This window comes from Perissodus microlepis, chromosome 2 (genome assembly GCF_051167445.1).
Source record: "Perissodus microlepis isolate ML-2025 ecotype Zambia chromosome 2, ASM5116744v1, whole genome shotgun sequence".
Taxonomy (NCBI): Eukaryota; Metazoa; Chordata; class Actinopteri; order Cichliformes; family Cichlidae; genus Perissodus; species Perissodus microlepis.
The window spans coordinates 28,876,237-28,889,340 of NC_140462.1; the positions used below are offsets into that span (position 1 = coordinate 28,876,237).

At 38.5% G+C, this 13,104-nt stretch overlaps 1 protein-coding gene across 3 annotated transcripts in view; it reads left to right on the plus strand.

Annotated features, from left to right (window-relative positions):
• Positions 1–13,104, plus strand: part of fstl5 (follistatin-like 5) — a 201,345-nt gene that overhangs the window by 165,068 nt on the left and 23,173 nt on the right. The gene's annotated exons all lie outside the window — the stretch shown is intronic.

A 13,104-nucleotide genomic window follows, 5' to 3' on the forward strand; every position in this document is an offset into this window, starting at 1 on the left:
TGATTATTTCCTTCTGTGTGAAAAGTGACAATTATGGAAACTAACCTTCACACATTATTCAGGGATAGGTCCAAGAGGTTAACGATACAGGCATGTGCAAACTGGACAATATATACATGCTGATCATGAGAATTATGCATGAACCAATAATAAACTATGATCTTGGTAATTCCTCCATTCATAACTTAATACAGCAGACCAATCAAAACCAGACATCATTCATCAATTTACACTGTAGATAAAACGCTGTCTTCTTCACATAGAAAACACAAGTAGTCTGGTATAAGGGAAAGACAAAGAGGTATTGGATTCTTTAGCTTTACAAGTGTAATTAGTTTAATGGTCACACGAGGTCATGTCAAATCAGATTTATTCCTAAAGTGCTTTTAACGCAGATCCATCACACGGTGCTTTACAGCTGACAACTGTGTGTTTGTGTGTGTGTTTGTGGAAAACAAAGTAAACTATTAAGCTGTTTCCACTCCATCTAAAGGTTTTCCTGGCTTGAGGGAAAAGGCGTGTAAGGTGTTGACTAATTAAACAGATTTAAAATGTGTTTTTAAAACAGCCGCATACTGAAATTATCTAACTCAAGAAAAGAGAATACACTGATACAACAAATGTAAGATATATGCATGTAAAACAGAAAAAAAATATTATATTTAATGTTTCACGTGCAGCATGTTAAGAAATAATAAATGAATTCGTCCCTATGTTCAGATAATTTAATATCTGAGCATAGAGGAGAAAGGCTGACTAATATAAGTTCAGACTTGTTTGTGTCTGTGCAGCTGTGTAAAAAGGTGAGACAAACACAAAACTCATTAAATCTGTGAGAGGGTTGCAGATTTGAGTTTTGACCCCCTGTTGTCATTTGCATTATCTTGGTATTTGATTAGCCTCTGCAGATGGACAGATATTCCTATTGGGCTGTCCAATCAGAGGCTGCCACGGGTGATATTTCAGAGGAAAGCTACCAGCTGTTGTCAATACATCAGTGTTTAAGGCCAGAACACAGACACCGAGGTGTCTAAGCTGCTCATGTGTATTGTAATCTACAATGTACTTGTACTTTACCACAACAAATTTAATCAGGTTTAGCTAGTGTCGTTGTACAGTGCACCTGGTTTTACCTGAGAAATTGTCTGAGTAAATATTGAAATGTTTGTCAAGCAGCTGTTATTTAAAAAATATCATCATTGATTCACCACGGCTTTATAATGATTAGTGCAAACAGATAATCCCAGGATTCATGCTTGGAGCATGCAGGGTTGTCTATTTTACTTCTAATGTGTGTGTAAACTGCACGTGTGCAGTTCTCAGTCCCACTTCATGCTTATGTGCTCAGTTGACAGGCTTCATGTTGAAGTTATTTAGCATATATTTGTCTATTAACCCACACAGGTTGATACTATTTTACATTTGTGTAGCTATTAGATTAGACAGTAAGCATATAGTACTTTGATACACTATTAATTCTCTATTATTAATAGATGTAGCTAAGGGACTGCTTAACAGCTGTCAGAAATAGTTCCCAGAAAATAGTTCCTGTTTTGTCAGACAGACGGGTATCCCTTTTGAATAACAGAATACTTTGGTATGCAGACTAGTCCACGTCTGCAGGGTCCTTTGGCTCAAATCATCATACTTCCACCACCACCATGTTGACAGTTGATATGAAGCGTTGCTATGGTGTTGGTGTGTCTCTGCATTATGGCCGGATATCTCTACTTTGGTCTTGTCCGTCTAAAGGACATTGTTTCAGAAATTATGAGTTCGTTCAGATGCTACTTTTCCAACCTGCCACTTTCTTTTTACAGAAAAGAATCTTTTTCTAATTGTTTTTTCATTAACTTTAAATTTAAAATGCCTATTTTTTTAAGGATTGCTCCCTCTGACCGTTAAAACACAACTGAATGCTCCAGTCCAACAAAGTACCAAAACTTGTAGTTTTATAAAGGTGGTCACAGTTACTGATGATCAGTAAATCAGTAGTAGCACCAGTCTCTTAATTCCTATAGAAGCAGCAAGGGTCTGCTTAGTTTTTCCATGTAGAGTTTGGTGGAAACTTTAAATTTTTCATATGACGGTGTCCTTCTCAGCCATCCAGTATTTAATCTCTGTCTCCGTTTTACAAGAGCATGGTCACCCTTTTCTTCTTAAGCATGGAACTTTCCACCTTAGGCAACACAGTTTGATTCTTTCCCCTTCATTTCCAGCCAGCAGAAACACTGGCAATTAGACAAGTTGGTTAGACTTTACCTGTTCACCCCTTTTATCTTTTTGTCTCAAAGATCTTTTGGTCTGTCACATTGTCTTCTGAGTCTGAGCTTATTCTCCACCTTGATCTTCATCAGCAGCCTGCCAGTCTCTCTATTAGCAAAAAAAACCTGCCACAAACTTTTCACTACTTTTCAATTGCAGCAGCTGTTTGTAATAATAAGTAAATTTAGACTGTTTAGATAAAGTTATGATTAATGACCATCTGTGCCACCCACCTATGCCACATAAATCACAGTCTTTTCAGTTTTTTCCTCATTTAAACCCACATGCTGTAGTACATTTGGAGTGTGAATCTAGATTAGCTCCATGTGATATCATGTTGGGCCAGAGAGGCTCTCTAAAGTCATTGGCAGTTATTACCCATCCAAAAAACAGCATCTGGTTTCATAAGATAGTTTCAGGGAGACACTATGGGGACAAATATAAAGGGAAATTTTATAACTACTGAAGAAGTATTCTGTACAAAACCAATCCTAATTCTTACTGTGATTTAAATTTGCATACAGGTTTAGTCATTCTCAATTCCCTAAAGTCATTTAAAATAACACCTAACCATAAAGATACAAAGTAAACTTGCAACTCAACTTTTTTACAGACCGAGGATGAGGATTTCTTAAAGGCTACAAATTATTCTCATTTTAAGTAGACTTTATTATATGTTTTCAGAGGTGACATACACGTCAGTAAGCACAAGTAGTCTGAATACAGTAAAAGCAAGTAGTTTGTGTTTCATTTTTTGATGTATTTATCAAATGAATTACAACTATAACCTTTGAAGTATGGTCATTTCTAATAAAATGTACTCATTGTTGGCTCTTTTAACTGCTCTGTTATCAGAGTTCACTGTACAAAGAGAATGACGTTGGCAGGTAAGAGACAGATTCACTGACTGCTTCATGGTGAAGACATTCCAGACCCGAAGGCAGTGTTAAGAACTTTGAGTGCCTTCTTGATATGGGAAGGAAAACTTCACCGGTGATTCTACACAAGCATGAAACAGTATACTGGAAGCCAAAGCCAAGATAGAAAATTCCCTCCATACCGTGTATAAATGGTGTCTCTGGATCCAGATCAGTTTGTGCTGTCTTGAGCAGGACATTCAGTCATATTTGTCTGGTAATGGAAGATAGCATTGCAGAAACAAGTTAATTATCCAGTTCATAGTAACTTAGTGTTTCTGCAGTGATACAGTTAACTGCTCTGAGTAAGGACACTGATCCTACTGATAGAGATTTACTTCTGCCCTGATGATTTTGGAGAGGATATCCTTAAGAATGCAAGTCAGACTTCAGAAACTACTCACTCATGTTTCATCATTACTAAAAAGATCCATTAGCTTGTACTGCTAGCTTGGAAGGATGATTTCACTTGAAAAGTGCTAAACAAATGGAGATCCTGCAACGCCAACTGTCACATTGTGTAGTGGGGCTATTTATTCATGTGTGGACTTTGGGAATATCCAAATTTCCCACTGTGTTGTTAGTTTAAAGTCTCTGTTTTGTGACTTATAGAATTATGTGAATGCAGATTTTTTTTTTTTTTTTTTTGTAAATGAAACAATAAAGTAAGACGAGCCTTTCACCCTTTTAAAGCATATCTTTAGGCTCTGGCGCCGACTCTGAATTTAATAACAGCTGGGCTCTGTTAGCTGAAGATGTGCATTAAAAGTTTTGGAACACCTGCTATATGTGTGTAATAATTCATGTTTTTCACTAATCAAAAATTGGACAACCAACTGCAAACACTGTGAATCATTTGCATACAATTCTTAAACACCCCTAAGTAAAAATACTTTTTCATATATAATTGTAGTACTTCTGGTTTTCTAACTTTTCGATGCTCATAAGTACTGACTTAATTGTGTTTATGCTCAGGGACAACATATGCACATTATTAAAACAGACGACATTTGCCTCAAGTGCCAGAATCAAGGACGCTTTCAAGAAAAAGCTCAATACTCTGATCCTACACAGGATGAGATGCTTGTGGGCATGTTGTGGCAGCAGACTACCCTTGATCTACCAGCATTGATCTGAAACAGACAGAGATTTAAATGACACGTTGAGATTACACTTGGAAATGTTTTAGAAACCTTCCACATTACTTTTGTGGAAAGTAATGATCTCTTTCTGTGGAATCATTGTTTATGACCCGCCTTGGGCTTCCCATTCAAACACTTCAATAAAAGAGAGAGGAGAGCTGAATAACTAACTAAGGCAGTTGTCAAAGGGCTGAATAAGGTATTAAGCAGGAGATGAATTGAAAAACATGATTTGATGAGCAAGGCATGAGTGATCTTTTTTAGATGAATCCACCAGAGGAGCTTGGAGGTCAAAACCTTCTCTTCACAGGCGCAGCACTGAATTGTTTTTCTCTCAGATTTATCCAAGCACTTTGTTGTTTGGGAAAACCTGAGCAGTCACTATTCTGAGATCTCTTTAACAGAAGCTGTCACCAGCAGGCAGAGCACCATCCATCTCTGACAGTCTGCCGCTAAACTGGCATAAATATCTGCCCTTCACAATGTGCCAATTATTTCTGCAGTGTCAGAGGATCTGCGAGACTCAAAGCGAGTGTTTGTTCCTTTGGTCTCTCCACTTTGTTATGTCTCCACATTATGCTGCACTTCATACCTCATATCAGGGACTTACAATACTCTACAGTGAATCTAGTGGCCCGAGTTACTGCTTCTTTACCTTCACTGAAGTGCACTCGTGGACCAAATAAAGAACTTTTAATTATGCAGTTATTACTAGAAATAATCTTGTGAGAAAATCTGCCTTGCACCGTTTCAAGGGCCGATCATATCGTTATCGTCTAAAGCAAGCCACGTATTAACTTTATTTTTATGCCCGCCAAGGGGTTTATGTGATTAATTCAGTGTCTCTGTGTATTTGTTAGCGAAATTACTTAAAAGGTTGCAGGTGGATTTTGGAGTGATTCACGATCTGGATCCAGGAATTTTTGGGAGCAAAACTGGACGATTCATGTCATATCTTCATAAATATGAAATTGAAAAGTTAAAAAACAAAATGAGAAACATGATCTTGGCTTTCTCAATAAAATATCACAAAGTAATCCAAATCTGGTTATCCACTTGGCTCCAGTGACTGAACTAATGGAGGTTTGTTCTTGGTGTGCTGTTTTCTGTGCATGAATAGCTTTTGTATACGTTGCTAATCAAGGTAGCTGCTCTGCTCAGCAGCTATGGTTTGATGCAGCTAAAGTTCTACTATTTTTGACGAGTTTTAATTAGAAAGATAATTAACATATAGAACACAGCGTGGTGGTAGTAGTTGTCTTCTGTAGCCTTGACCCTTTGAAAGTGGCAACTTTCAACCGTTTTACCGTTAATAAATGAGTCACATTACATTGCCTTGCCAAGTGAAAATATTTGTTTACTATAACAGGACAATTGTTTCCTTTTGTGCCGACTTTCCTTTTTTCTGTCTTACTTTGTGGTGGCTGTGCTTAGTGTATAGCCTCCCTCTAAAATATGTGACTATTTAAGAAAAACAAGAAACTGAAGGAAGCATTCAAGTTTTTTTAATGCAAAGAAAGAAGCAGCTGTTTAACAGGTGGATGGAATTTTTAAAATCTCCAAATAATCTCTTAAATATTTTTGTATCTGAATCTTTCATTTTATATAATTTATTAAAGTTACAAGTAAATTTGTTACTGTTACAATATTTTTAAGCTCACTTACAGGATAACATTTTGTCAGATATGTTTAGTGTTTAATTGCAACATGCATTTTTCACTTGTCTCTCTGTTAGCACAATAATTACATTTACGTTTTTGATACTTTATATATATATATCTCACCCTGGTAACCCATTAAAGCCACATGTTTTAATACTATGGCTGTTTGTGGCATGGTTAAGAGCAGATGAGGTGAATAACATTGATGATTTCATAACAGTGCAGTGTTCTGCTGGGAAAACATCGGCTCCTGGCATTCATGTAACTTTGACTCGTACTACTCACAGATATTAGCCTCCCCAGCAGCACCTCACTAAACTGTAAAAACATCTAATCATCTGACATTAGCCAGTCCCATTTCCTACATTCACAGGACCCAAAAGATCTGGTGCAAGTACCATGGTACCAGATAGTGCAGGACACCCACAGAGGTCCTGAAAAGGTCATAGCTGTTTTGGCAGCTCAAGAGAAAGATGGCTTTTCATGTTCTGGCAGGTCAGGTACATCCCCATTTTTCTCTTTACTCTGGTTTTGACTCACAATTCCAGTATCTATTTATTATTACTATATTTTCTCTGCTTTATATTCTTTCCTCTGTACTCGTTGCTTCGTGACTCACTGTAAAGGTTCATTAATTAATGTATGACCTTTAAATACTCCAACAGGAACAGAGAGTCTTGAAATTCAAGTGGGCTGAAAAGTGAGTTAAGCATTTCCGCTGCGAAACATCTCCACTCAGATATGATTCACCTATTGAGTCCTAAAATCATTATTTTATTTTATTATTTGTGGCAAAGCTGCAGACAAGGTACAGTTATTTCACCTGTAGGGTACAGACAAATTGTTTTGGAGAAATTTAGACTGTCTTCATTCTGAATCAGTCTGGATATTCTCCAGTCTTGAGATTTTTAGGGCTCTGTTTTCATGTTTATTTCGCACTGGTGGCATTTTGTGCTTATTTCTTCAATTGGCAGTTGGGTATCTTGAGCCATTTCCACACAAGCACTGCAGCCATGAATTTTTCTAGGGCTCAACCAGCGGAGGTGCAGGTAACACAGTGAGACTGAACACTGAGCCAGTGTTTAACCTGCCAGCTCCCTGCTACAAAGTCAGTGTAATATCAGGCTGTCTCGATGTTTTAACAGAGCATCTAATTGTTCTGCACATTCACCACTAGTGAGTGGGCGTCACATGTTTTTCTTCCTTTAAACTCTATTGTAACAGTGTCCTCATCTAAACCACACAGAGCCTTTTTCGTAGTATGTCCCACATGTGGAAATTATCACAACCTAATTTTCCTAATTTTGTACATGTGTGAAAATAAAGATAGTGACTCACTGTGTGCAACTGTAGGAGGTGTGATGTGATTCTGAGGTTGATGCTATGCTGAGGTTTATTGCTTAGAGCACTTGTATTCCAGAATGAGAAATTTTAATGCATTTTGGTAATTTTTTGCAAAGTGACACCCACAGCTCCCTTTATTCTTGTGTTCTTCATCCCACTAGTGTTGTGTGTTTTTCAACCAGCTAAGTATCTAGATTGAATCATTAATGTCAGACATAATAGAGCAATTTGTGATGCTTATCAGCTTTTTAATACGCAGAAATAATCAGGCAACCTTTCCTGTTCCACCTCAATAGTAATGTTGTGTTGGTGCAAACCACAGTTGGCATAGAGGCTATTTAAATTTTGTGCAAGTAAACAGACTAATAACTACAGATACCTGCTGATCTGCAAGATAAGCAGAGAGGTATGTGACCAACAATAGACCATTAAAACTTCTCGCACAGTCAGTTACTGCTGGTCCTCATCTGATGTCTGTATCTAAGCCATCGAGTGATGACATGAGGTCTTAGGATCGTCCATGTTAGATCTCAGTGTGGTCCTCCAACAAATTCTTGTTTAAAGTAACTTAAACTTTCAGATATACACCATGAAAAGAACACTAGACATTTTTACAGCCCCACAGCTGATATCTACCTGTAGGTAAACATTTATCACTGCAAAACTTCATGAAAAAAAAATGATGACATGTCCAAAGTAAATTCAAAACTGAGATCATTGGTCATGTGCATTTCGTAATAACCCCATAACGTTTTTTTAATGTTATTAAACCGATAATTATGTTAGACTGTTGTCTTTGCTCCATGTTATGTCCTCTTCTATGCCACTTTTTTCCTCCCTCAACACTTGTCTGCATACCTTGCTGTTTTTATTCTGTCACGTTTTCTTGGCCATTTTATCATATCTTGCAGTTTGTAAGCTTTTGTTCCAATCAAACACGCCACTGCTTGATTTTACAGTTTCAGACGAAGGGGAAGATCTAATCAGTGAAATCTGCTGCTCAAGTGATTGGTTGGAACAAAGCCCTGCAATCTCCTGGGCCTTGGCACTACACAGATGAGAACCACCGCTGCACACCGAAGTCTTCACAAAGCTGTTTTAATGCTATGCTGTTCACCGTGCTGTCTGCTTCATATCCTCTGAACACAGAAGATCAGCTCGAGCCAAACTAGCGTCCATGTTTCCATCAGTAGCGTCCCTCCCCATCACAGCAGGCTTTCACACAGCGTTGGACACGCTGTCAGCAACAAGGAACTCTAACCAGGCAGTGACGCTATCTGCAGTGTCAGCAGCCTACTGCCTGTCGACTGAGTTTCACGGTGAAGGCTTTCCGAAATGAATAACATAAATCCAGTGGAAAGTTTTAACGCCTTTAAGCCCCAGCTATAACATGACAGCTTGTGAATATTTGTGATGATTCTTTTGAATACTAATGTAATAATACTAATCATGAGGATAATGATCATAATCAGTACAAATCATGAACAGCAGAGGACACAACACGAACACCACTTAAAATCTATTTACACTTGAATGATCATAGTGATTACATTAAACCTGGTTTGTAGAACTAGACTGGCTGAAAGGTTGAATGGATTCAGTTGCCATGACTTTGCAAAGTATTATAAATGTGATAGAGCATGATTCATTTAGTGATGTAATAAAAATAAGAAATCACAAGGGTTTTTTTTGTTCATAATTATAGATGGATCACATTGGCTGCACTGCTACAGCGGATATTCATCCGTGTATGTCTCCCATAGCAGCCCGTGTTTGTGATGAAGCACAATCAGTTAAAACAAGTTTTATTTTTCAAGTTTGGATGTTTGAAGTGCTCTCCAGTAACTCGTTTTTTTCTTTTTCTCCTTTCTGAAAACTCTCAGGGATTAAGTCTTTTGAATACTTTTCATCCTAAAGAGATGATACAGCCTTCGGTTGTCCACGGGCTCCCAGCTCTAATTCAAGTGCTGTCAGACCTGTTATTTTGAAAGCTTCCTCGCTCTACCTGACTTTAAATAGTACTGCTGGGAACTTGCTGTTGAAGCACAGAGCTGCTAAAAGCAACGGGGGAAGAAGAAGAAAAAAAAGCTGTTAGGAAATCTGAAGAATTTCGTGACTGAAGAATGGATGGGTTAAATATAAAAGCTAAAAGACTTTCTCTGTATGAAGTTGGACTTGATCACTAGGTGACTCATAAGTGTTTGTAGTGCAGAGAGAAGAAGCCAAGTGAGAAGCACAAGGCTCTGAAAATGATATTGTTTCATCAGTATTCACTTTAACGCCAGAGAGGCTGAGCCACCATCAGTTGATAGCCACTTTAAATAAGACATGAAATATCTTGGCGCTTAAAATGACCCTTCATGACTTTTCTTCAGCCGTATCAACCATCATTTTTACATTTTGCAAAACACGCAGGAAAAAGATACTCTGCTTACCATCTGAGAGCTACAGCTTCATGACATTTTGTCTGACCTTTGACTCACAAAGGTGCATTGCTTTATAATTCTCATTTCCTAGAACTGGATAAAGATTTCTGCTGTGGCTTTTCTTTGTAAAGCATACGGCTCATGATATGAAAATTGCCCCCTAAAAATTATACTCTGTACTTCTCATTGTGTTAAAGGGCCTGCACATTGGTAATGATGTCAGACCTCTCAGTAGAAAGACCAACGTGTATATACTGAAAGCTGACTTAAAAGCATTTAACTAGTTTTCTGTAGAGATCGGCATAAGCATAAAATTTTAAATTATTTGTCTGAGCACAATTTAGAACCAGAGTATGGGAAAAAAAAGCCTCAGTGTGACTCATGTGTCAAAGCTCCACTTCCATCAGTTTGACATGTTCATCTGTCAGAAAAATGTGCCAGTGATGATAGAAGCAGTTGGGGGCATACGGTCGAGATAGATTGGACAGTTTGGAAGCGGGTCTCAACTCGAACTGTTTTTTGATTCCCACCCTGCGCCCAGAGCGTTGTCTGATAAACTGAGGTTAAAGGGACAGTTCACTCTAAAGTCAGATAGCTTTGGTGTTTGCTGCCAGTTGGAGCGGTATCTGCCTTCTCTTTTATATAATGGAACTAAATGGCACTCACTCTTTGGTGCTTTGAAAGTAAAGGAAAAAAATCTGGGATTACATCCCATCCAATTTAATATTGTATATTATGTGTATATTTACATACTTTTGGGCTGTCTCTACCATGAGCACCTTGTTGTGGATGAACACTTTCTTCTTTATTGTTACATATTTGGCATGCGTTGTTGCATTCGTTTTGGAAATTACTCAGTTCTCAGTAATGGTGTGCAGTTTTGTGAGTTTTTCTTTTTTTTTCACTTAAACTGCAGCAGTATGAGACAATAACAGTCCTCTCATTCTCTCTCTGTGATGGGAATTTTATCTGTGCTTTCTATCTGACATTAATAATCCAATAGATGGATCGGAGGGAAACTTGGTTTTAGTATTTTACCCAAGGACATTTGGCATGCATACTGGCACGGCGAAGGATCAAACCACCAATCTTCTGATTAGTAAATGACTTGCTCTACCTCCTGAACTCCCTCCCTAGATTTATAATTGACTTCTAAATGAAGTTTCAGGTAAATTCCTGAGCTTTTTTCACTTTAAATCAGAGACATTTAGGCAAAAATCCAGATATCTCGTGTTTTTATTCATGCTGAAAGTCTAAGGAGCTTGGAAAGAAAAGCGTCTGGACTTCTTCAAGTTGCTTGAAGACGTTTCACCTCTCATACAAGAAGAAGCTTCAGTTCTGAACTGAAGAAGCTTCTTGAATTAGAGGTGAAACGTCTTCAACGTCTACGTCTACGATGACCTGGATGACTGAGAAGCTTCACAGACATTCATGCTGAAAGTACTGTAGTGTTCACTTGTAGGCAGCGTCACTCATAGTGTAGAGCAAATTAAGAAAATAGTCTTTCTTGAAAACACCTACAAGAAAATTGATCAACTACCTAATTCTGAAAATCAGCACAGAGAAAATTCTAAAAAGAGAACATTTTGGGGTTGTAGGTAAAAGGAACATGCATTTACCTATTCATTTTTTTATTTTTTATTTTAAAAAGGAGCATTTGAAAAGTAGTATTAGACACTGTTCATTAAAGACAAATTTCTGCTGATATCCAGGTTTACAGGGCTTGGCTAAGAGCCAAAGGAGAGAGTCCTAAGGCATCTTGATCCAGGCCTCAATGTACTGCAAGTGGGAGTTGGCAGGCACATGCAAAAATCTTTTTGGCTTCACACAGATTTGTGGGGTACCTGCTCTGCATGCTATCAGTGTTCTCAAAAGACTTTTGTATCAGTGTAGATGATGAAAGAAAGAAGAGGAAGAATGATATTTCTGCCTGTTTTCTCGAGCATTATTTTTTCACTTTCTGAATATATAATGCTAGAGCAGCGAGCAGGATTTGTACTTCCAAACTGTTGAGAAGGTGTATGTGTGTAGAGCTTATAATTAAAGCATAAGTCTTGGGTCAGGTTTTCCAAGAAACTTCGTAAAGAATACCTGGAAAGAGCAATAAAAAGCTGAACACCTAAGGCAGTCATCCTGAATTTCATTATACATTTGCATCTACTGTGACCCAATTACTTTAGCTGTATTATACTGTCTTCTGCCATGCCACTGTGGTGAACACCACGGGCTGTTTGGCCCACTGTCGCAGCAGCGTGCTCTTGTAAACAAATTGAATTTATGTAACCTTGCTGACGGGTAGGAACTGCGGAGGCCAGACTGGCTGGTGAGCGTGGCGTCCCCGATGTTTGGAGCCCAGTGGAAACATAGTTATTACGGCCAGAAAGAGTGAACTCACTGCCTACAGTGGCAGCCAGCTTGTTTTGTTATATGGATGATGAAGTTGATGTATGGGCTCCTTGTATGCGCAGAACAGCCACAGTGTTTCTGCCAAGTGATGAATAGCATCAATACTGTGGACTATTGGAAAAGACCGGGGCACACAAGATCTCATCTCAGCTCCTCTTTTCCATTTTCCATTTTTGGCAGATCTCAAATAAATTGTATTGTTTTCCTTTTTGTTTTGTCCTTGCCTTCCTTCCTTCCTCGATCCTCCAGACCCCGCTATACACCCCGCTCCTTTTGTGGAACTTTTAATGAGCTAAAAGGTATGCAAGAGTGCACAGGAAAGACTTGACAAAGCACTTTTGAAAGATTAAGGCTGACTAACAGCACAGTGGTGTCTGGTTGGCTTTGTCTCAGCTCCCTTTTCTTTCTCTGCATCCGTCCACCTGAGCAAGAGGCTGCGGGAATGAGCACTGCAATAGAGGCAAGATTAGAATCGGATGTGAATTGGCCTGGAGATTGGTTTGTAGACTGAAAATGCATGAAAATGGAAGATGGAATGGAAGCAGAGAGAAGACTGGGGGACACATGAACAATGAGAGAAGGTCACAGTTAAAAGCCAGTGTGAGATGACAGTGGTGGTGGCGGGTTGGGGGATGAGAATGATTGAGTGGAAGAATTTGCTCTTATCTTTACATGGAAAGTATATAATAGCTCTAGATTTTCTTCTCACTATTTAGTCTTATGATGTCATCTTTTCTCTCAGAGTATCCAGCGGCTGCTTTGAAAGCCCACTGTCAGTCTGTGTCTTAGGTCGCCAGTGAACATTCAGGGTATTATGTGGCTTTCATCCCACATTTCATGTCATTAGTCACTTCTAAGTGAATTTAATGAGAAATTACCTGTTATAGCAGCCAAAACAGGTTTCATGCCACTGAAGAAGCAGCACATTAATCCTTCTTAATGA